Below are 25120 nucleotides of genomic sequence, written 5' to 3'. Positions count from 1 at the left end.
AGCCCCCGAGCTTCCACCAGCTGCTGGAACTGCTCCGTGACAGCTCCCGTTCTTCCGAGAGAGACCCCGGCGCCTTCTTGGAACGCGTGTCATGGGGGGATTCTGTTTGTTAATAAACTGGTGGGGGTTTTCCACTTTCATCTATCGGTAATAATTTCCTATTGCTGGAAAGGAGTTGTTGGAACACCTTAGAGGAGACGACTTGTTGCACAATATCCTGTTTGAAGTTGTCTCAAACTGTGGGAGACAGATGGCTTCACACAGGAGCATCCCCAAGGCTGCTGAGGGGAAGGCACAGAGGAGGACAAACCCAGTATTTCTGAGGGAAACTCCTTGACACCAACCCAACCTGAGCTGTCAAACAGCAGAGCTGATGTTTTGAGACATGGGCCAAAGGGGAAACCTTTCAGGGTGTTTGGTCCAGGCTGGGTTATGCTCGAGGCAAAGGTGTGTCAGTGTGTTGGATAATACTCTTCTCTTGACCTAGAGATGGGGACACTGAGAGGTGTTTTAAAAACTTTTATTCCATTTTCAGTCTCATGAGAAGGGTGAGACAATACAGATGTTATCATTCACGCCATCACAAGCAGAAGCCAACGACTTCCTAATTATAATACATTATAAGCGTTTCTTGGTCTATCAGCCTTTTTGCCATGCCATGTTGTAGATGCCTTAAAGCCAATGATTTAAAACTACTCCTCGTGGGTCCCACTACAATGCATCTTTCCTAGCTCTCTTTTTCCAAAGTCTTATTTGCAAGTCCATCTTTAGAAACTTTTATCTAGCTCCATTTCTCTCTCAACAATATCTGTCCTATTCCATGGAAATTTTTAAGTTACCATTTCTTGTCTCAAGATTATAAACATATTCATAGTGTCTGGGCCTTCTATTAGGCTCTAAAAACTTTCTACAAATCCATTTCCCACATCAGTGCACTTGGCTCCTTCTCTCCTCATTGTGCCTGGCAAGCACGGGAGCCCAGAGCTCCTGCAGAACCCATCCCAGCACTCAGTGGGAGCAAACCTGTGTCCAGTCCTCGCCTGGAGCTGTGGTGCCCAGCATTCCACCACACTGGAATGAGGAACTGTTCCTGCTCTTTCAGAAGGAGCTAAGGAGCTTTGGCCTTCAGATCAATTGTCTGCAGGCTCCCGCAGCGCCTGGTGCTGCTCCCTTGCCAGAGGCACCCCAGGCCAGGGGGGCACATCTGGGCTGCTGTGTCTGCCTCTGGGGCTCCCTGTTCTGGGCAGCGAGGAGGAGCTGCAGAGGCTCTGCAGGACTGACAGGATGGGCTTTGGGGCTGGCAGGAGAAGCTGAGGGACCTGGGCTGCTGGAGCTCCTGAAGAGGAGGCCCAGGGCTCCTCCTGCAACTGCTCCAAGGGTGGTTCCAGAGAATCCCAGAATCAGCCAGGGTGGAAGAGGCCACGGAGATCATCAAGTCCACCCTGTGCCCTGACACCGCCTTGTCTCCCCTGAGCCTCCTCCAGGATAAACAACCCCAGCTGCTCTCTCAGCCACTCGCCACAGCTCTTGTGCTCCAGACCCCTCCCCAGCCTTGCTGCCCTTCTCTGGACACGCTCCAGCCCCTCCATGTCCTTCCTAAATTGGGGGCACCAGAACTGGACACAGCCCTTGAGGTGCTGCCCAAGCAGTGCTGAGCACAGGGGAAGAATCCCTGCCCTGCTCCTGCTGGCCACACCATCCCTGAGCCAGGCCAGAAGCCATTGGCCTGCTTGTCCACCTGGGCACTCTGCTGGCTCATGCCCAGCCTGCTGTCCATCAGTCCCTGCAGGTCCCTTTCTGCCTGGCCGCTCTCCAGCCCCGCTGGCACCTTGTTGAGGGAGGCGGGCAGGGAGGGAACGGGTCCAGATCCAGTCCTTCCTGAAATGTGGTGTTTGCTGGCACTGCCAGTTCCCACGTCTTGGTATTTCCCTATTGTGGCACAGCCCAAGTGCAGCAAGTGGCTGGCAAAGAAAGTCAAAAGCAAGCAAAGACCTGGTACCTACAGCAACCCGATCTCGGGTTTGCTGACAGCGCCAGTACCCAGATCGGGAATGTTTCAGATGCCAGCACAGCACAATTGCAGCAGTTTGCTGGCACAGGAAATGAGCATCAGGCAATTTCTCAGTGCCGGCTCATCCCTCAGCCAGATCTGGTGTGCGCTGGCACTGCCAGTGACCAGACCTGGCAATTTCCCTCTTCTGGCAGCAGCCATGTGCAGCAATTTGCTGGCCAAGAAAGGTAAAACCTGGCAGTTTCCCCTTGGCAGCACTGCCCAATGGGGAGTTTGCTGGCAGCAGGACCCCAGGGAAGGAAAAAGGAAGGAAGGAAGGAAGGAAGGAAGGAAGGAAGGAAGGAAGGAAGGAAGGAAGGAAGGAAGGAAGGAAGGAAGGAAGGAAGGAGGGAGGGCAGGAGGGCAAAAAGGAAGGAAGGAAGGAAGGAAGGAAGGAAGGAAGGAAGGAAGGAAGGAAGGAAGGAAGGAAGGAAGGAAGGAAGGAAGGAAGGAAGGAAGGAAGGAAGGAAGGAAGGAAGGAAGGCATCGGGATCCAGTCCTGCCTGGAGCCTGGAATGGGCCGTTTGCTGGCACTGCCAGCGCCCCGATCTGGAAATGTCCCTATTCTGGCACAGCCCAAGTGCAGCAATTTGCTGGCACAGAAATCCAAAAGCTGTGGCAGCTTCCTGCTCCTGGCTCTGGCACCGCCCCCACATCTTGCGTTTCATGTAACCAGAACCCAGATTTGGAAATTTCCCGCTGCCGGCAGAGCCCACATCCGGCAGATTTCTGTCGCCGGCAATGACGCCGCCCGGATCTGGTGTTTGCTGGCAGCGCCAGCGCCCAGATCTGAAAACTTCCTGGTGCCGGCACAGCCCAAGTCCAGCGATCTGCTGGCACAGACAGCCAAAGTTTGGAAATTTGCAGGTTCTGGCACCAGCACCATCCAGCTCTGGTGTTTGCTGGACCACCAGCGCCCAGATGTGGAAACTTCCCGGTGCCTTCACAGCCCAGCTCTAGCAATTTGCTTGTAGCTAGCTCAGGAAGAGAAGTTCCTCTTTCCGTGGAGGAACTGTGACTTTCCTTTTCCTTGGAACTGTTTACACCTGCTCTGGACTGAAAACCCAGAAAAACACCGGCAGCAGCTCACACCCCTGGCCCACCGAGCTCCGGGACGCCGCCTTCCAGCGCCAGAGGGACTCCGGAGAGACCGAGTGAGCCAACTCCAACCCACAAAAAGGACTTTCTGAATTTGCCATCTCTTCAGCACTGTCCGAGACTTTATTTAATATTATTCATTTTTCATGCTTGTGAATACTTGACTTGTTCAAGAAACTGGGGTTTTTTTCCCTTTTCTTAAGGGAAGTCTTTTCCTGAACGAGTAGGGGGAGGGGCTGCTTGAATTCGCTTTCTAGACGGACCCCTTTTGGAGGTTTCCTCCCCAAAATTAGCCCTAAGCCAGCACAAACAGTCACCATGAAAACTTCACCAGCGGCATCGTTTCCTGGTGGCAAATCTTGCGACAGAAGCTCGACCTTGTTCTCCGTGAGAGATTCTTGGGAAGAGCAGACAGGAGAAGATTCCTGGAAAACAGAAACAGCTTTCCAGAAGGGAAATGAAAACGAAAGAAACAATCCAAGATGTTTTCCCCTATTGATTTCTGCGCTCCCCTCTCCCGTGTTCGGGCAGGCGCAGGGGCCGTCCCGGGGGCGCGTGGGGCTCGGCCGCGGGGCTTGTGGGGCCAGCGGGGAACGGGCGCGGGGACCGACGGCCGAAACATCGGGAACTCGGCGGTAAAAATTGGGGAAAACAACTTGGGACCTCCGCAATGGCCCAATTCCCCCCCCCCCCCGGTATTCACCTGCCAGCCCCCAAATCCCCCACATTCACCCCCAAATCCCTCCCATCTCCCCAAATCCCATCCAGGACCCCCACGACCCCTCACGGACCCCTCCAAAGCCTCACCCGGGAGCCCCAAAACCCCCCCAGTACCCCCCAAAAAGCCTCAGCTCCCCCCGACACCGCCTCAGGACCCCTCCAGCCTCGGCTACCACACCCTAATCCCCCCCAGTTCCCCCCAAATCGCCCCCCGGACGCTCCCGCTGCTGCGCCCCCCCTCCCCCGCCGCCGCCTCTGCCGCGCTTGGCTCGGCGCCGCTTACGAGAGCCCCGAAAGCACCCAAATCCCCCCCAAAACCGGCCTCGGAGCCCCAAAATCCCCCCCAATTGCCCCAGAGTCCCCGCAAATCCCCCCCAAAATCCCCCCCGGACACCTCCGCCCCGGCCCGGCCGCTCCCGCCACCGCTGCCCCCCCCCGCCCCCTTCCCGCCGCCGCCGCCGCCGCCGCCGCCTGTGCCGCGCTCGGTTCGGCCGCGCTCGATGGGAGTCCAGAAACGGCCCCGATTCACCCCAAAACCGACCTGGCGGCCCCCCGATCCCCCCAGGAGCCCCAAAATCCCCCCGATTCCCCACAAACACCCCCCCCCCCCGGACACCCCCAACCTGAGCCGCGCCGATCCCGCCGCCACCATGGCCGCGCCCGGAAGCCCTGAGCATTTTGGCGGGAAATTCCCGGAACTCCGGCCCGAAAAGTCGGGGCTTTTGGGCTTCAATCCCCCCCCCGTTCTGGGCATGCATTCGGGTGGGGATTTTGGGGGTGAAAACTCGGCAATGTTGGGCTTGAAAATCGCGACTCTAGGGGTTCCAAACCGGGACCTTTGGGTCCTGGAAGGGGAAAAAAATCGGGGAAGATTTGGGGTTCAAAATCGGATCGTTTGGGGTTCAAGCCCGGCATTTCTGGGCTTGAAAACCTGAATCTTTCAGGGATGGATCTCCGGATTTTTGGGGTAAAATCCTGCCTTTGTAGGGCCTGAAAAAGGGGGGGAAATGGGAATTTTGGGTCCTTGCAGGGAGAAAATCTCGCAGGGTTTAGGGCTTCAACCGGCATTTTTGGGGTTAAAAATTGGGAATTCCTTTCTGCCTGGCTTTCGGGCTTTCTGTTTTACCTTTTCTTTCCTTGCTGAGCTGCGATGGCCACAAGTTCAGCTCAGCCTCCCTGCGGGACTGTCCAAATGCCTCCAAGTGCCCCGAAAACCCACTCGGGAGCCCCCAAATGCCCCCAGGTCATCGCAGCATTCATCTCGGAGCCCCCAGAATGCCCCCGGTTCCCCCAAAACCAGCTCAGCTGCCCCCAAATCCCCTGCGGACTCCTCCGACCGGGCCCGGCTCCTCTGCCGAGGGGAGCCCCGAACCGGCCCCAGCTGACCCCAAAGCCCAGCCGGGAGGGAGCCCCGGATCCCACCCGCACGCCCCAAATCTCAGCTGTGCACCCCAAACCCCAGCGAGACCCCGCACGGTTGGATTGGGTTTTGTTCCATTTTATTGGATTTTCTGTCTCCCGCACCCGCCCGGGGCCGGCAAGGGAGAGCCCCAGGGCCGGCCGGGGCACGGGGACGGGCGAGGGCCGTGAACGGCCGGGCGGGATCGGGGAAAAGAACCGGGCACGGCCGGGGATCCCCGGGGGGAAATCGGGGGGGAATCCGAGACACAGAGGGGAAACATTGGGGAAAAATGGGGAAAATTAGGGAAACACGACCCCAGTTAGAGTTAGGGTTGGGCTTGGGGTTAGGGTTGGGGTTGGGGTTCGGGTTAGGGATAGGGTTAGGGTTAGGGTTAGGGTTAGTTTTGAATTAATGTCTTTTGATTCTGTCTTTAAGTTTTGATGACATTTTTTCTTTAATTCTATATATTTTATTTGGATGATGAAAAAAAGTAAATAAATAAACAAAATTGAAAAAAACCAAGAGGTGGATGTGAGACCAGGACCTGCTAGCCTAGAGATTATGGGAGTGCAGCTCACTCGATGTGCCAGTGTCTCACCACATCCTTTCCTCATTGGGCCTCTCCTCTTCCACTTTTGGCCATGAGCAAAGTCCTCACGGTCGCCGGTTTCTGATGTTACACAATGTCACCTGGCTGCCTGTGTTTGCTTAGCTCTGGGTCTAGTCCCGGCCCAGTAAAGCCCAGGCAGGGCGGCACATTGCAGGGAAAACTGGTCCATGAGCTCATGGGGTTGCCATCAGCAGCAGAGTCAATGTGCCCTTTGGGGATTTCTCTGGAGACAAAATTAGGGACCTGCTCCATGCCACAATATTCTCTTAGATCTTTCTGAAATATCCTAGAAAAGGCTGTGAAACTTCACATCTCCTTGCACACCCACTGTTTGAAGAGGGGCATTTTTGTCCCTCCTCAGAGTCATTGCTCTTGCACATGAGAAACGGGAACATCCACCAACGGGAATCACGCATGGTCCTGCTGCTGCTGCGGCTGCAGAGCACTGGGCAGTGCAGGCCTGGGTGTTACCAATACGAGCACTTAATTAGCATCTCATGCTCCTTCAAGCTGTTCAGATCCCAGGGCTCTTTGTTTCAAAGCAGCCACTGCACCATCTCTAGGGAAGAACAGGAAATGGGAAACAGCCACTGCCAGCCTTGCAGGGGTGTGGGGGAAAACCTGAAGTGTCTGCATCAAAAGATGTACGGGAAGAGTGTAATTGCCAAAGCAAATGCTTCGTTAGGATAGCAGGAGCAGTTCTTTACTGCATGCTTGCATGAAGATCATTTGGAATCTCCTTTTTGTGTCTCATGCAGAAAAGGAGCTCTTAATAATACCACGCCACTTAAACCAGATTGGGATGCAGCTCTGTAGTGGTTCACAATGAAGCAGACTGCCTGCTGTGCCACTGCCAGCCCTGTTTTGCCTCCAAGCAAAGCTTGGTTTTCCTTATTAGTGTGGAGTAAATACAAGAGTAATCAAATGGACAATTAGACTGGCCACTTTGGAGGATATGCTCATGCTTTCACACATCAGTCCTGTACCTCATGCTCCCAAGGCTTGTTACTCATCATTAAATATTTTAACAAAAAAACCTCAGCTCTCATGTTACATCTGAATAAAACTGCACAAGATCATCAAGAATTCTGCTGTCAGGAACAAGACAAGAGCCTTCCGACACTCACTTGCAGCTGTCCTGGATTGCTGCAGCCCTTTGTGAAAAGCTGCTGCAGACAGAGTGTTTGGAGTCGGTTTGGGCCTTGATGAAAGATCTGTGGAGCAGTGTGCAGGGCTCTCGTGGCAGGAAACTGTTTGTCCAAGCCCAGGGACACGGTGCCGGCAGGACCGGAGCGGCCCCGCTCCCAGCCCGAGAGTCTGTGAGCTGAGCCACGCCGGGGAGAAAAGGCAGCGAGGGGCTCCAGCCCAGCTGCTTCCCTGCCCTGCCCGCTCCATGCAGCTCTGCCATGGGAGAAAGCTGACGCCGGACGAGCCCCCGAGCTTCCACCAGCTGCTGGAACTGCTCCGTGACGGCTCCCGTTCTTCCGAGAGAGACCCCGGCGCCTTCTTGGAACGCGTGTCATGGGGGGATTCTGTTTGTTAATAAACTGGTGGGGGTTTTCCACTTTCATCTATCGGTAATAATTTCCTATTGCTGGAAAGGAGTTGTTGGAACACCTTAGAGGAGACGACTTGTTGCACAATATCCTGTTTGAAGTTGTCTCAAACTGTGGGAGACAGATGGCTTCACACAGGAGCATCCCCAAGGCTGCTGAGGGGAAGGCACAGAGGAGGACAAACCCAGTATTTCTGAGGGAAACTCCTTGACACCAACCCAACCTGAGCTGTCAAACAGCAGAGCTGATGTTTCGAGACATGGGCCAAAGGGGAAACCTTTCAGGGTGTTTGGTCCAGGCTGGGTTATGCTCGAGGCAAAGGTGTGTCAGTGTGTTGGATAATACTCTTCTCTTGACCTAGAGATGGGGACACTGAGAGGTGTTTTAAAAACTTTTATTCCATTTTCAGTCTCATGAGAAGGGTGAGACAATACAGATGTTATCATTCACGCCATCACAAGCAGAAGCCAACGACTTCCTAATTATAATACATTATAAGCGTTTCTTGGTCTATCAGCCTTTTTGCCATGCCATGTTGTAGATGCCTTAAAGCCAATGATTTAAAACTACTCCTCGTGGGTCCCACTACAATGCATCTTTCCTAGCTCTCTTTTTCCAAAGTCTTATTTGCAAGTCCATCTTTAGAAACTTTTATCTAGCTCCATTTCTCTCTCAACAATATCTGTCCTATTCCATGGAAATTTTTAAGTTACCATTTCTTGTCTCAAGATTATAAACATATTCATAGTGTCTGGGCCTTCTATTAGGCTCTAAAAACTTTCTACAAATCCATTTCCCACATCAGTGCACTTGGCTCCTTCTCTCCTCATTGTGCCTGGCAAGCACAGGAGCCCAGAGCTCCTGCAGAACCCATCCCAGCACTCAGTGGGAGCAAACCTGTGTCCAGTCCTCGCCTGGAGCTGTGGTGCCCAGCATTCCACCACACTGGAATGAGGAACTGTTCCTGCTCTTTCAGAAGGAGCTAAGGAGCTTTGGCCTTCAGATCAATTGTCTGCAGGCTCCCGCAGCGCCTGGTGCTGCTCCCTTGCCAGAGGCACCCCAGGCCAGGGGGGCACATCTGGGCTGCTGTGTCTGCCTCTGGGGCTCCCTGTTCTGGGCAGCGAGGAGGAGCTGCAGAGGCTCTGCAGGACTGACAGGATGGGCTTTGGGGCTGGCAGGAGAAGCTGAGGGACCTGGGCTGCTGGAGCTCCTGAAGAGGAGGCCCAGGGCTCCTCCTGCAACTGCTCCAAGGGTGGTTCCAGAGAATCCCAGAATCAGCCAGGGTGGAAGAGGCCACGGAGATCATCAAGTCCACCCTGTGCCCTGACACCGCCTTGTCTCCCCTGAGCCTCCTCCAGGATAAACAACCCCAGCTGCTCTCTCAGCCACTCGCCACAGCTCTTGTGCTCCAGACCCCTCCCCAGCCTTGCTGCCCTTCTCTGGACACGCTCCAGCCCCTCCATGTCCTTCCTAAATTGGGGGCACCAGAACTGGACACAGCCCTTGAGGTGCTGCCCAAGCAGTGCTGAGCACAGGGGAAGAATCCCTGCCCTGCTCCTGCTGGCCACACCATTCCTGAGCCAGGCCAGGAGCCATTGGCCTGCTTGCCCACCTGGGCACTCTGCTGGCTCATGCCCAGCCTGCTGTCCATCAGTCCCTGCAGGTCCCTTTCTGCCTGGCCGCTCTCCAGCCCCGCTGGCACCTTGTTGAGGGAGGCGGGCAGGGAGGGAACGGGTCCAGATCCAGTCCTTCCTGAAATGTGGTGTTTGCTGGCACTGCCAGTTCCCACGTCTTGGTATTTCCCTATTGTGGCACAGCCCAAGTGCAGCAAGTGGCTGGCAAAGAAAGGCAAAAGCAAGCAAAGACCTGGTACCTACAGCAACCCGATCTCGGGTTTGCTGACAGCGCCAGTACCCAGATGGGGAATGTTTCAGATGCCAGCACAGCACAATTGCAGCAGTTTGCTGGCACAGGAAATGAGCATCAGGCAATTTCTCAGTGCCGGCTCATCCCTCAGCCAGATCTGGTGTGCGCTGGCACTGCCAGTGGCCAGACCTGGCAATTTCCCTCTTCTGGCAGCAGCCATGTGCAGCAATTTGCTGGCCAAGAAAGGTAAAACCTGGCAGTTTCCCCTTGGCAGCACTGCCCAATGGGGAGTTTGCTGGCAGCAGGACCCCAGGGAAGGAAGGAAGGAAAAAGGAAGGAAGGAAGGAAGGAAGGAAGGAAGGAAGGAAGGAAGGAAGGAAGGAAGGAAGGAAGGAAGGAAGGAAGGAAGGAAGGAAGGAAGGAAGGAAGGCATCGGGATCCAGTCGTGCCTGGAGCCTGGAATGAGCCGTTTGCTGGCACTGCCAGCGCCCCGATCTGGAAATGTCCCTATTCTGGCACAGCCCAAGTGCAGCAATTTGCTGGCACAGAAATCCAAAAGCTGTGGCAGCTTCCTGCTCCTGGCTCTGGCACCGCCCCCACATCTTGCGTTTCATGTAACCAGAACCCAGATTTGGAAATTTCCCGCTGCCGGCAGAGCCCACATCCGGCAGATTTCTGTCGCCGGCAATGACGCCGCCCGGATCTGGTGTTTGCTGGCAGCGCCAGCGCCCAGATCTGAAAACTTCCTGGTGCCGGCACAGCCCAAGTCCAGCGATCTGCTGGCACAGACAGCCAAAGTTTGGAAATTTGCAGGTTCTGGCACCAGCACCATCCAGCTCTGGTGTTTGCTGGACCACCAGCGCCCAGATGTGGAAACTTCCCGGTGCCTTCACAGCCCAGCTCTAGCAATTTGCTTGTAGCTAGCTCAGGAAGAGAAGTTCCTCTTTCCGTGGAGGAACTGTGACTTTCCTTTTCCTTGGAACTGTTTACACCTGCTCTGGACTGAAAACCCAGAAAAACACCGGCAGCAGCTCACACCCCTGGCCCACCGAGCTCCGGGACGCCGCCTTCCAGCGCCAGAGGGACTCCGGAGAGACCGAGTGAGCCAACTCCAACCCACAAAAAGGACTTTCTGAATTTGCCATCTCTTCAGCACTGTCCGAGACTTTATTTAATATTATTCATTTTTCATGCTTGTGAATACTTGACTTGTTCAAGAAACTGGGGGTTTTTTCCCTTTTCTTAAGGGAAGTCTTTTCCTGAACGAGTAGGGGGAGGGGCTGCTTGAATTCGCTTTCTAGACGGACCCCTTTTGGAGGTTTCCTCCCCAAAATTAGCCCTAAGCCAGCACAAACAGTCACCATGAAAACTTCACCAGCGGCATCGTTTCCTGGTGGCAAATCTTGCGACAGAAGCTCGACCTTGTTCTCCGTGAGAGATTCTTGGGAAGAGCAGACAGGAGAAGATTCCTGGAAAACAGAAACAGCTTTCCAGAAGGGAAATGAAAACGAAAGAAACAATCCAAGATGTTTTCCCCTATTGATTTCTGCGCTCCCCTCTCCCGTGTTCGGGCAGGCGCAGGGGCCGTCCCGGGGGCGCGTGGGGCTCGGCCGCGGGGCTTGTGGGGCCAGCGGGGAACGGGCGCGGGGACCGACGGCCGAAACATCGGGAACTCGGCGGTAAAAATTGGGAAAAACAACTTGGGACCTCCGCAATGGCCCAATTCCCCCCCCCCCCGGTATTCACCTGCCAGCCCCCAAATCCCCCACATTCACCCCCAAATCCCTCCCATCTCCCCAAATCCCATCCAGGACCCCCACGACCCCTCACGGACCCCTCCAAAGCCTCACCCGGGAGCCCCAAAACCCCCCCAGTACCCCCCAAAAAGCCTCAGCTCCCCCCGACACCGCCTCAGGACCCCTCCAGCCTCGGCTACCACACCCAAATCCCCCCCAGTTCCCCCCAAATCGCCCCCCGGACGCTCCCGCTGCTGCGCCCCCCCTCCCCCGCCGCCGCCTCTGCCGCGCTTGGCTCGGCGCCGCTTACGAGAGCCCCGAAAGCACCCAAATCCCCCCCAAAACCGGCCTCGGAGCCCCAAAATCCCCCCCAATTGCCCCAGAGTCCCCGCAAATCCCCCCCAAAATCCCCCCCGGACACCTCCGCCCCGGCCCGGCCGCTCCCGCCACCGCTGCCCCCCCCCGCCCCCTTCCCGCCGCCGCCGCCGCCGCCGCCGCCTGTGCCGCGCTCGGTTCGGCCGCGCTCGATGGGAGTCCAGAAACGGCCCCGATTCACCCCAAAACCGACCTGGCGGCCCCCCGATCCCCCCAGGAGCCCCAAAATCCCCCCGATTCCCCACAAACACCCCCCCCCCCGGACACCCCCAACCTGAGCCGCGCCGATCCCGCCGCCACCATGGCCGCGCCCGGAAGCCCTGAGCATTTTGGCGGGAAATTCCCGGAACTCCGGCCCGAAAAGTCGGGGCTTTTGGGCTTCAATCCCCCCCCCCGTTCTGGGCATGCATTCGGGTGGGGATTTTGGGGGTGAAAACTCGGCAATGTTGGGCTTGAAAATCGCGACTCTAGGGGTTCCAAACCGGGACCTTTGGGTCCTGGAAGGGGAAAAAAATCGGGGAAGATTTGGGGTTCAAAATCGGATCGTTTGGGGTTCAAGCCCGGCATTTCTGGGCTTGAAAACCTGAATCTTTCAGGGATGGATCTCCGGATTTTTGGGGTAAAATCCTGCCTTTGTAGGGCCTGAAAAAGGGGGGGAAATGGGAATTTTGGGTCCTTGCAGGGAGAAAATCTCGCAGGGTTTAGGGCTTCAACCGGCATTTTTGGGGTTAAAAATTGGGAATTCCTTTCTGCCTGGCTTTCGGGCTTTCTGTTTTACCTTTTCTTTCCTTGCTGAGCTGCGATGGCCACAAGTTCAGCTCAGCCTCCCTGCGGGACTGTCCAAATGCCTGCAAGTGCCCCGAAAACCCACTCGGGAGCCCCCAAATGCCCCCAGGTCATCGCAGCATTCATCTCGGAGCCCCCAGAATGCCCCCGGTTCCCCCAAAACCAGCTCAGCTGCCCCCAAATCCCCTGCGGACTCCTCCGACCGGGCCCGGCTCCTCTGCCGAGGGGAGCCCCGAACCGGCCCCAGCTGACCCCAAAGCCCAGCCGGGAGGGAGCCCCGGATCCCACCCGCACGCCCCAAATCTCAGCTGTGCACCCCAAACCCCAGCGAGACCCCGCACGGTTGGATTGGGTTTTGTTCCATTTTATTGGATTTTCTCTCTCCCGCACCCGCCCGGGGCCGGCAAGGGAGAGCCCCAGGGCCGGCCGGGGCACGGGGACGGGCGAGGGCCGTGAACGGCCGGGCGGGATCGGGGAAAAGAACCGGGCACGGCCGGGGATCCCCGGGGGGAAATCGGGGGGGAATCCGAGACACAGAGGGGAAACATTGGGGAAAAATGGGGAAAATTAGGGAAACACGACCCCAGTTAGAGTTAGGGTTGGGCTTGGGGTTAGGGTTGGGGTTGGGGTTCGGGATAGGGATAGGGTTAGGGTTAGGGTTAGGGTTAGTTTTGAATTAATGTCTTTTGATTCTGTCTTTAAGTTTTGATGACATTTTTTCTTTAATTCTATATATTTTATTTGGATGATGAAAAAAAGTAAATAAATAAACAAAATTGAAAAAAACCAAGAGGTGGATGTGAGACCAGGACCTGCTAGCCTAGAGATTATGGGAGTGCAGCTCACTCGATGTGCCAGTGTCTCACCACATCCTTTCCTCATTGGGCCTCTCCTCTTCCACTTTTGGCCATGAGCAAAGTCCTCACGGTCGCCAGTTTCTGATGTTACACAATGTCACCTGGCTGCCTGTGTTTGCTTAGCTCTGGGTCTAGTCCCGGCCCAGTAAAGCCCAGGCAGGGCGGCACATTGCAGGGAAAACTGGTCCATGAGCTCATGGGGTTGCCATCAGCAGCAGAGTCAATGTGCCCTTTGGGGATTTCTCTGGAGACAAAATTAGGGACCTGCTCCATGCCACAATATTCTCTTAGATCTTTCTGAAATATCCTAGAAAAGGCTGTGAAACTTCACATCTCCTTGCACACCCACTGTTTGAAGAGGGGCATTTTTGTCCCTCCTCAGAGTCATTGCTCTTGCACATGAGAAACGGGAACATCCACCAACGGGAATCACGCATGGTCCTGCTGCTGCTGCGGCTGCAGAGCACTGGGCAGTGCAGGCCTGGGTGTTACCAATACGAGCACTTAATTAGCATCTCATGCTCCTTCAAGCTGTTCAGATCCCAGGGCTCTTTGTTTCAAAGCAGCCACTGCACCATCTCTAGGGAAGAACAGGAAATGGGAAACAGCCACTGCCAGCCTTGCAGGGGTGTGGGGGAAAACCTGAAGTGTCTGCATCAAAAGATGTACGGGAAGAGTGTAATTGCCAAAGCAAATGCTTCGTTAGGATAGCAGGAGCAGTTCTTTACTGCATGCTTGCATGAAGATCATTTGGAATCTCCTTTTTGTGTCTCATGCAGAAAAGGAGCTCTTAATAATACCACGCCACTTAAACCAGATTGGGATGCAGCTCTGTAGTGGTTCACAATGAAGCAGACTGCCTGCTGTGCCACTGCCAGCCCTGTTTTGCCTCCAAGCAAAGCTTGGTTTTCCTTATTAGTGTGGAGTAAATACAAGAGTAATCAAATGGACAATTAGACTGGCCACTTTGGAGGATATGCTCATGCTTTCACACATCAGTCCTGTACCTCATGCTCCCAAGGCTTGTTACTCATCATTAAATATTTTAACAAAAAAACCTCAGCTCTCATGTTACATCTGAATAAAACTGCACAAGATCATCAAGAATTCTGCTGTCAGGAACAAGACAAGAGCCTTCCGACACTCACTTGCAGCTGTCCTGGATTGCTGCAGCCCTTTGTGAAAAGCTGCTGCAGACAGAGTGTTTGGAGTCGGTTTGGGCCTTGATGAAAGATCTGTGGAGCAGTGTGCAGGGCTCTCGTGGCAGGAAACTGTTTGTCCAAGCCCAGGGACACGGTGCCGGCCGGAGCGGAGCGGCCCCGCTCCCAGCCCGAGAGTCTGTGAGCTGAGCCACGCCGGGGAGAAAAGGCAGCGAGGGGCTCCAGCCCAGCTGCTTCCCTGCCCTGCCCGCTCCATGCAGCTCTGCCATGGGAGAAAGCCGACGCCGGATGAGCCCCCGAGCTTCCACCAGCTGCTGGAACTGCTCCGTGACGGCTCCTGTTCTTCCGAGAGAGACCCCGGCGCCTTCTTGGAACGCGTGTCATGGGGGGATTCTGTTTGTTAATAAACTGGTGGGGGTTTTCCACTTTCATCTATCGGTAATAATTTCCTATTGCTGGAAAGGAGTTGTTGGAACACCTTAGAGGAGACGACTTGTTGCACAATATCCTGTTTGAAGTTGTCTCAAACTGTGGGAGACAGATGGCTTCACACAGGAGCATCCCCAAGGCTGCTGAGGGGAAGGCACAGAGGAGGACAAACCCAGTATTTCTGAGGGAAACTCCTTGACACCAACCCAACCTGAGCTGTCAAACAGCAGAGCTGATGTTTCGAGACATGGGCCAAAGGGGAAACCTTTCAGTGTGTTTGGTCCAGGCTGGGTTATGCTCGAGGCAAAGGTGTGTCAGTGTGTTGGATAATACTCTTCTCTTGACCTAGAGATGGGGACACTGAGAGGTGTTTTAAAAACTTTTATTCCATTTTCAGTCTCATGAGAAGGGTGAGACAATACAGATGTTATCATTCACGCCATCACAAGCAGAAGCCAACGACTTCCTAATTATAATACATTATAAGCGTTTCTTGGTCTATCAGCCTTTTTGCCATGCCATGTTGTAGATGCCTTAAAGCCAATGATTTAAAACTACTCCTCGTGGGTCCCACTACAATGCATCTTTCCTAGCTCTCTTTTTCCAAAGTCTTATTTGCAAGTCCATCTTTAGAAACTTTTATCTAGCTCCATTTCTCTCTCAACAATATCTGTCCTATTCCATGGAAATTTTTAAGTTACCATTTCTTGTCTCAAGATTATAAACATATTCATAGTGTCTGGGCCTTCTATTAGGCTCTAAAAACTTTCTACAAATCCATTTCCCACATCAGTGCACTTGGCTCCTTCTCTCCTCATTGTGCCTGGCAAGCACGGGAGCCCAGAGCTCCTGCAGAACCCATCCCAGCACTCAGTGGGAGCAAACCTGTGTCCAGTCCTTGCCTGGAGCTGTGGTGCCCAGCATTCCACCACACTGGAATGAGGAACTGTTCCTGCTCTTTCAGAAGGAGCTAAGGAGCTTTGGCCTTCAGATCAATTGTCTGCAGGCTCCCGCAGCGCCTGGTGCTGCTCCCTTGCCAGAGGCACCCCAGGCCAGGGGGGCACATCTGGGCTGCTGTGTCTGCCTCTGGGGCTCCCTGTTCTGGGCAGCGAGGAGGAGCTGCAGAGGCTCTGCAGGACTGACAGGATGGGCTTTGGGGCTGGCAGGAGAAGCTGAGGGACCTGGGCTGCTGGAGCTCCTGAAGAGGAGGCCCAGGGCTCCTCCTGCAACTGCTCCAAGGGTGGTTCCAGAGAATCCCAGAATCAGCCAGGGTGGAAGAGGCCACGGAGATCATCAAGTCCACCCTGTGCCCTGACACCGCCTTGTCTCCCCTGAGCCTCCTCCAGGATAAACAACCCCAGCTGCTCTCTCAGCCACTCGCCACAGCTCTTGTGCTCCAGACCCCTCCCCAGCCTTGCTGCCCTTCTCTGGACACGCTCCAGCCCCTCCATGTCCTTCCTAAATTGGGGGCACCAGAACTGGACACAGCCCTTGAGGTGCTGCCCAAGCAGTGCTGAGCACAGGGGAAGAATCCCTGCCCTGCTCCTGCTGGCCACACCATTCCTGAGCCAGGCCAGGAGCCATTGGCCTGCTTGCCCACCTGGGCACTCTGCTGGCTCATGCCCAGCCTGCTGTCCATCAGTCCCTGCAGGTCCCTTTCTGCCTGGCCGCTCTCCAGCCCCGCTGGCACCTTGTTGAGGGAGGCGGGCAGGGAGGGAACGGGTCCAGATCCAGTCCTTCCTGAAATGTGGTGTTTGCTGGCACTGCCAGTTCCCACGTCTTGGTATTTCCCTATTGTGGCACAGCCCAAGTGCAGCAAGTGGCTGGCAAAGAAAGGCAAAAGCAAGCAAAGACCTGGTACCTACAGCAACCCGATCTCGGGTTTGCTGACAGCGCCAGTACCCAGATGGGGAATGTTTCAGATGCCAGCACAGCACAATTGCAGCAGTTTGCTGGCACAGGAAATGAGCATCAGGCAATTTCTCAGTGCCGGCTCATCCCTCAGCCAGATCTGGTGTGCGCTGGCACTGCCAGTGGCCAGACCTGGCAATTTCCCTCTTCTGGCAGCAGCCATGTGCAGCAATTTGCTGGCCAAGAAAGGTAAAACCTGGCAGTTTCCCCTTGGCAGCACTGCCCAATGGGGAGTTTGCTGGCAGCAGGACCCCAGGGAAGGAAGGAAGGAAGGAAGGAAGGAAGGAAGGAAGGAAGGAAGGAAGGAAGGAAGGAAGGAAGGAAGGAAGGAAGGAAGGAAGGAGGGAGGGAGGGCAGGAGGGCAAAAAGGAAGGAAGGAAGGAAGGAAGGAAGGAAGGAAGGAAGGAAGGAAGGAAGGAAGGAAGGAAGGAAGGAAGGAAGGAAGGAAGGAAGGAAAAAGGAAGGAAGGAAGGAAGGAAGGAAGGAAGGAAGGAAGGAAGGAAGGAAGGAAGGAAGGAAGGAAGGAAGGAAGGAAGGAAGGAAGGAAGGAAGGCATCGGGATCCAGTCGTGCCTGGAGCCTGGAATGAGCCGTTTGCTGGCACTGCCAGCGCCCCGATCTGGAAATGTCCCTATTCTGGCACAGCCCAAGTGCAGCAATTTGCTGGCACAGAAATCCAAAAGCTGTGGCAGCTTCCTGCTCCTGGCTCTGGCACCGCCCCCACATCTTGCGTTTCATGTAACCAGAACCCAGATTTGGAAATTTCCCGCTGCCGGCAGAGCCCACATCCGGCAGATTTCTGTCGCCGGCAATGACGCCGCCCGGATCTGGTGTTTGCTGGCAGCGCCAGCGCCCAGATCTGAAAACTTCCTGGTGCCGGCACAGCCCAAGTCCAGCGATCTGCTGGCACAGACAGCCAAAGTTTGGAAATTTGCAGGTTCTGGCACCAGCACCATCCAGCTCTGGTGTTTGCTGGACCACCAGCGCCCAGATGTGGAAACTTCCCGGTGCCTTCACAGCCCAGCTCTAGCAATTTGCTTGTAGCTAGCTCAGGAAGAGAAGTTCCTCTTTCCGTGGAGGAACTGTGACTTTCCTTTTCCTTGGAACTGTTTACACCTGCTCTGGACTGAAAACCCAGAAAAACACCGGCAGCAGCTCACACCCCTGGCCCACCGAGCTCCGGGACGCCGCCTTCCAGCGCCAGAGGGACTCCGGAGAGACCGAGTGAGCCAACTCCAACCCACAAAAAGGACTTTCTGAATTTGCCATCTCTTCAGCACTGTCCGAGACTTTATTTAATATTATTCATTTTTCATGCTTGTGAATACTTGACTTTTTCAAGAAACTGGGGGTTTTTTCCCTTTTCTTAAGGGAAGTCTTTTCCTGAACGAGTAGGGGGAGGGGCTGCTTGAATTCGCTTTCTAGACGGACCCCTTTTGGAGGTTTCCTCCCCAAAATTAGCCCTAAGCCAGCACAAACAGTCACCATGAAAACTTCACCAGCGGCATCGTTTCCTGGTGGCAAATCTTGCGACAGAAGCTCGACCTTGTTCTCCGTGAGAGATTCTTGGGAAGAGCAGACAGGAGAAGATTCCTGGAAAACAGAAACAGCTTTCCAGAAGGGAAATGAAAACGAAAGAAACAATCCAAGATGTTTTCCCCTATTGATTTCTGCGCTCCCCTCTCCCGTGTTCGGGCAGGCGCAGGGGCCGTCCCGGGGGCGCGTGGGGCTCGGCCGCGGGGCTTGTGGGGCCAGCGGGGAACGGGCGCGGGGACCGACGGCCGAAACATCGGGAACTCGGCGGTAAAAATTGGGAAAAACAACTTGGGACCTCCGCAATGGCCCAATTCCCCCCCCCCCCGGTATTCACCTGCCAGCCCCCAAATCCCCCACATTCACCCCCAAATCCCTCCCATCTCCCCAAATCCCATCCAGGACCCCCACGACCCCTCACGGACCCCTCCAAAGCCTCACCCGGGAGCCCCAAAACCCCCCCAGTACCCCCCAAAAAGCCTCAGCTCCCCCCGACACCGCCTCAGGACCCCTCCAGCCTCGGCTACCACACCCAAATCCCCCCCAGTTCCCCCCAAATCGCCCCCCGGACGCTCCCGCTGCTGCGCCCCCCCTCCCCCGCCGCCGCCTCTGCCGCGCTTGGCTCGGCGCCGCTTACGAGAGCCCCGAAAGCACCCAAATCCCCCCCAAAACCGGCCTCGGAGCCCCAAAATCCCCCCCAATTGCCCCAGAGTCCCCGCAAATCCCCCCCAAAATCCCCCCCGGACACCTCCGCCCCGGCCCGGCCGCTCCCGCCACCGCTGCCCCCCCCCGCCCCCTTCCCGCCGCCGCCGCCGCCGCCGCCGCCTGTGCCGCGCTCGGTTCGGCCGCGCTCGATGGGAGTCCAGAAACGGCCCCGATTCACCCCAAAACCGACCTGGCGGCCCCCCGATCCCCCCAGGAGCCCCAAAATCCCCCCGATTCCCCACAAACACCCCCCCCCCCGGACACCCCCAACCTGAGCCGCGCCGATCCCGCCGCCACCATGGCCGCGCCCGGAAGCCCTGAGCATTTTGGCGGGAAATTCCCGGAACTCCGGCCCGAAAAGTCGGGGCTTTTGGGCTTCAATCCCCCCCCCGTTCTGGGCATGCATTCGGGTGGGGATTTTGGGGGTGAAAACTCGGCAATGTTGGGCTTGAAAATCGCGACTCTAGGGGTTCCAAACCGGGACCTTTGGGTCCTGGAAGGGGAAAAAAATCGGGGAAGATTTGGGGTTCAAAATCGGATCGTTTGGGGTTCAAGCCCGGCATTTCTGGGCTTGAAAACCTGAATCTTTCAGGGATGGATCTCCGGATTTTTGGGGTAAAATCCTGCCTTTGTAGGGCCTGAAAAAGGGGGGGAAATGGGAATTTTGGGTCCTTGCAGGGAGAAAATCTCGCAGGGTTTAGGGCTTCAACCGGCATTTTTGGGGTTAAAAATTGGGAATTCCTTTCTGCCTGGCTTTCGGGCTTTCTGTTTTACCTTTTCTTTCCTTGCTGAGCTGCGATGGCCACAAGTTCAGCTCAGCCTCCCTGCGGGACTGTCCAAATGCCTGCAAGTGCCCCGAAAACCCACTCGGGAGCCCCCAAATGCCCCCAGGTCATCGCAGCATTCATCTCGGAGCCCCCAGAATGCCCCCGGTTCCCCCAAAACCAGCTCAGCTGCCCCCAAATCCCCTGCGGACTCCTCCGACCGGGCCCGGCTCCTCTGCCGAGGGGAGCCCCGAACCGGCCCCAGCTGACCCCAAAGCCCAGCCGGGAGGGAGCCCCGGATCCCACCCGCACGCCCCAAATCTCAGCTGTGCACCCCAAACCCCAGCGAGACCCCGCACGGTTGGATTGGGTTTTGTTCCATTTTATTGGATTTTCTGTCTCCCGCACCCGCCCGGGGCCGGCAAGGGAGAGCCCCAGGGCCGGCCGGGGCACGGGGACGGGCGAGGGCCGTGAACGGCCGGGCGGGATCGGGGAAAAGAACCGGGCACGGCCGGGGATCCCCGGGGGGAAATCGGGGGGGAATCCGAGACACAGAGGGGAAACATTGGGGAAAAATGGGGAAAATTAGGGAAACACGACCCCAGTTAGAGTTAGGGTTGGGCTTGGGGTTAGGGTTGGGGTTGGGGTTCGGGATAGGGATAGGGTTAGGGTTAGGGTTAGGGTTAGTTTTGAATTAATGTCTTTTGATTCTGTCTTTAAGTTTTGATGACATTTTTTCTTTAATTCTATATATTTTATTTGGATGATGAAAAAAAGTAAATAAATAAACAAAATTGAAAAAAACCAAGAGGTGGATGTGAGACCAGGACCTGCTAGCCTAGAGATTATGGGAGTGCAGCTCACTCGATGTGCCAGTGTCTCACCACATCCTTTCCTCATTGGGCCTCTCCTCTTCCACTTTTGGCCATGAGCAAAGTCCTCACGGTCGCCGGTTTCTGATGTTACACAATGTCACCTGGCTGCCTGTGTTTGCTTAGCTCTGGGTCTAGTCCCGGCCCAGTAAAGCCCAGGCAGGGCGGCACATTGCAGGGAAAACTGGTCCATGAGCTCATGGGGTTGCCATCAGCAGCAGAGTCAATGTGCCCTTTGGGGATTTCTCTGGAGACAAAATTAGGGACCTGCTCCATGCCACAATATTCTCTTAGATCTTTCTGAAATATCCTAGAAAAGGCTGTGAAACTTCACATCTCCTTGCACACCCACTGTTTGAAGAGGGGCATTTTTGTCCCTCCTCAGAGTCATTGCTCTTGCACATGAGAAACGGGAACATCCACCAACGGGAATCACGCATGGTCCTGCTGCTGCTGCGGCTGCAGAGCACTGGGCAGTGCAGGCCTGGGTGTTACCAATACGAGCACTTAATTAGCATCTCATGCTCCTTCAAGCTGTTCAGATCCCAGGGCTCTTTGTTTCAAAGCAGCCACTGCACCATCTCTAGGGAAGAACAGGAAATGGGAAACAGCCACTGCCAGCCTTGCAGGGGTGTGGGGGAAAACCTGAAGTGTCTGCATCAAAAGATGTACGGGAAGAGTGTAATTGCCAAAGCAAATGCTTCGTTAGGATAGCAGGAGCAGTTCTTTACTGCATGCTTGCATGAAGATCATTTGGAATCTCCTTTTTGTGTCTCATGCAGAAAAGGAGCTCTTAATAATACCATGCCACTTAAACCAGATTGGGATGCAGCTCTGTAGTGGTTCACAATGAAGCAGACTGCCTGCTGTGCCACTGCCAGCCCTGTTTTGCCTCCAAGCAAAGCTTGGTTTTCCTTATTAGTGTGGAGTAAATACAAGAGTAATCAAATGGACAATTAGACTGGCCACTTTGGAGGATATGCTCATGCTTTCACACATCAGTCCTGTACCTCATGCTCCCAAGGCTTGTTACTCATCATTAAATATTTTAACAAAAAAACCTCAGCTCTCATGTTACATCTGAATAAAACTGCACAAGATCATCAAGAATTCTGCTGTCAGGAACAAGACAAGAGCCTTCCGACACTCACTTGCAGCTGTCCTGGATTGCTGCAGCCCTTTGTGAAAAGCTGCTGCAGACAGAGTGTTTGGAGTCGGTTTGGGCCTTGATGAAAGATCTGTGGAGCAGTGTGCAGGGCTCTCGTGGCAGGAAACTGTTTGTCCAAGCCCAGGGACACGGTGCCGGCCGGAGCGGAGCGGCCCCGCTCCCAGCCCGAGAGTCTGTGAGCTGAGCCACGCCGGGGAGAAAAGGCAGCGAGGGGCTCCAGCCCAGCTGCTTCCCTGCCCTGCCCGCTCCATGCAGCTCTGCCATGGGAGAAAGCCGACGCCAGACGAGCCCCCGAGCTTCCACCAGCTGCTGGAACTGCTCCGTGACGGCTCCTGTTCTTCCGAGAGAGACCCCGGCGCCTTCTTGGAACGCGTGTCATGGGGGGATTCTGTTTGTTAATAAACTGGTGGGGGTTTTCCACTTTCATCTATCGGTAATAATTTCCTATTGCTGGAAAGGAGTTGTTGGAACACCTTAGAGGAGACGACTTGTTGCACAATATCCTGTTTGAAGTTGTCTCAAACTGTGGGAGACAGATGGCTTCACACAGGAGCATCCCCAAGGCTGCTGAGGGGAAGGCACAGAGGAGGACAAACCCAGTATTTCTGAGGGAAACTCCTTGACACCAACCCAACCTGAGCTGTCAAACAGCAGAGCTGATGTTTCGAGACATGGGCCAAAGGGGAAACCTTTCAGGGTGTTTGGTCCAGGCTGGGTTATGCTCGAGGCAAAGGTGTGTCAGTGTGTTGGATAATACTCTTCTCTTGACCTAGAGATGGGGACACTGAGAGGTGTTTTAAAAACTTTTATTCCATTTTCAGTCTCATGAGAAGGGTGAGACAATACAGATGTTATCATTCACGCCATCACAAGCAGAAGCCAACGACTTCCTAATTATAATACATTATAAGCGTTTCTTGGTCTATCAGCCTTTTTGCCATGCCATGTTGTAGATGCCTTAAAGCCAATGATTTAAAACTACTCCTCGTGGGTCCCACTACAATGCATCTTTCCTAGCTCTCTTTTTCCAAAGTCTTATTTGCAAGTCCATCTTTAGAAACTTTTATCTAGCTCCATTTCTCTCTCAACAATATCTGTCCTATTCCATGGAAATTTTTAAGTTACCATTTCTTGTCTCAAGATTATAAACATATTCATAGTGTCTGGGCCTTCTATTAGGCTCTAAAAACTTTCTACAAATCCATTTCCCACATCAGTGCACTTGGCTCCTTCTCTCCTCATTGTGCCTGGCAAGCACGGGAGCCCAGAGCTCCTGCAGAACCCATCCCAGCACTCAGTGGGAGCAAACCTGTGTCCAGTCCTCGCCTGGAGCTGTGGTGCCCAGCATTCCACCACACTGGAATGAGGAACTGTTCCTGCTCTTTCAGAAGGAGCTAAGGAGCTTTGGCCTTCAGATCAATTGTCTGCAGGCTCCCGCAGCGCCTGGTGCTGCTCCCTTGCCAGAGGCACCCCAGGCCAGGGGGGCACATCTGGGCTGCTGTGTCTGCCTCTGGGGCTCCCTGTTCTGGGCAGCGAGGAGGAGCTGCAGAGGCTCTGCAGGACTGACAGGATGGGCTTTGGGGCTGGCAGGAGAAGCTGAGGGACCTGGGCTGCTGGAGCTCCTGAAGAGGAGGCCCAGGGCTCCTCCTGCAACTGCTCCAAGGGTGGTTCCAGAGAATCCCAGAATCAGCCAGGGTGGAAGAGGCCACGGAGATCATCAAGTCCACCCTGTGCCCTGACACCGCCTTGTCTCCCCTGAGCCTCCTCCAGGATAAACAACCCCAGCTGCTCTCTCAGCCACTCGCCACAGCTCTTGTGCTCCAGACCCCTCCCCAGCCTTGCTGCCCTTCTCTGGACACGCTCCAGCCCCTCCATGTCCTTCCTAAATTGGGGGCACCAGAACTGGACACAGCCCTTGAGGTGCTGCCCAAGCAGTGCTGAGCACAGGGGAAGAATCCCTGCCCTGCTCCTGCTGGCCACACCATCCCTGAGCCAGGCCAGAAGCCATTGGCCTGCTTGTCCACCTGGGCACTCTGCTGGCTCATGCCCAGCCTGCTGTCCATCAGTCCCTGCAGGTCCCTTTCTGCCTGGCCGCTCTCCAGCCCCGCTGGCACCTTGTTGAGGGAGGCGGGCAGGGAGGGAACGGGTCCAGATCCAGTCCTTCCTGAAATGTGGTGTTTGCTGGCACTGCCAGTTCCCACGTCTTGGTATTTCCCTATTGTGGCACAGCCCAAGTGCAGCAAGTGGCTGGCAAAGAAAGTCAAAAGCAAGCAAAGACCTGGTACCTACAGCAACCCGATCTCGGGTTTGCTGACAGCGCCAGTACCCAGATGGGGAATGTTTCAGATGCCAGCACAGCACAATTGCAGCAGTTTGCTGGCACAGGAAATGAGCATCAGGCAATTTCTCAGTGCCGGCTCATCCCTCAGCCAGATCTGGTGTGCACTGGCACTGCCAGTGGCCAGACCTGGCAATTTCCCTCTTCTGGCAGCAGCCATGTGCAGCAATTTGCTGGCCAAGAAAGGTAAAACCTGGCAGTTTCCCCTTGGCAGCACTGCCCAATGGGGAGTTTGCTGGCAGCAGGACCCCAGGGAAGGAAGGAAGGAAAAAGGAAGGAAGGAAGGAAGGAAGGAAGGAAGGAAGGAAGGAAGGAAGGAAGGAAGGAAGGAAGGAAGGAAGGAAGGAAGGAAGGAAGGAAGGAGGGCAGGAGGGCAAAAAGGAAGGAAGGAAGGAAGGAAGGAAGGAAGGAAGGAAGGAAGGAAGGAAGGAAGGAAGGAAGGAAGGAAGGAAGGAAGGCATCGGGATCCAGTCATGCCTGGAGCCTGGAATGGGCCGTTTGCTGGCACTGCCAGCGCCCCGATCTGGAAATGTCCCTATTCTGGCACAGCCCAAGTGCAGCAATTTGCTGGCACAGAAATCCAAAAGCTGTGGCAGCTTCCTGCTCCTGGCTCTGGCACCGCCCCCACATCTTGCGTTTCATGTAACCAGAACCCAGATTTGGAAATTTCCCGCTGCCGGCAGAGCCCAAATCCGGCAGATTTCTGTCGCCGGCAATGACGCCGCCCGGATCTGGTGTTTGCTGGCAGCGCCAGCGCCCAGATCTGAAAACTTCCTGGTGCCGGCACAGCCCAAGTCCAGCGATCTGCTGGCACAGACAGCCAAAGTTTGGAAATTTGCAGGTTCTGGCACCAGCACCATCCAGCTCTGGTGTTTGCTGGACCACCAGCGCCCAGATGTGGAAACTTCCCGGTGCCTTCACAGCCCAGCTCTAGCAATTTGCTTGTAGCTAGCTCAGGAAGAGAAGTTCCTCTTTCCGTGGAGGAACTGTGACTTTCCTTTTCCTTGGAACTGTTTACACCTGCTCTGGACTGAAAACCCAGAAAAACACCGGCAGCAGCTCACACCCCTGGCCCACCGAGCTCCGGGACGCCGCCTTCCAGCGCCAGAGGGACTCCGGAGAGACCGAGTGAGCCAACTCCAACCCACAAAAAGGACTTTCTGAATTTGCCATCTCTTCAGCACT

This window comes from Melozone crissalis, unplaced genomic scaffold (genome assembly GCF_028551555.1).
Source record: "Melozone crissalis strain CALT ecotype California unplaced genomic scaffold, PUWL_Pcris_2 ptg000115l_1, whole genome shotgun sequence".
NCBI classification, from domain to species: domain Eukaryota; kingdom Metazoa; phylum Chordata; class Aves; order Passeriformes; family Passerellidae; genus Melozone; species Melozone crissalis.
The sequence above is the reverse complement of the archived record's forward strand: the minus strand, read 5'-3'. Positions refer to the sequence as shown.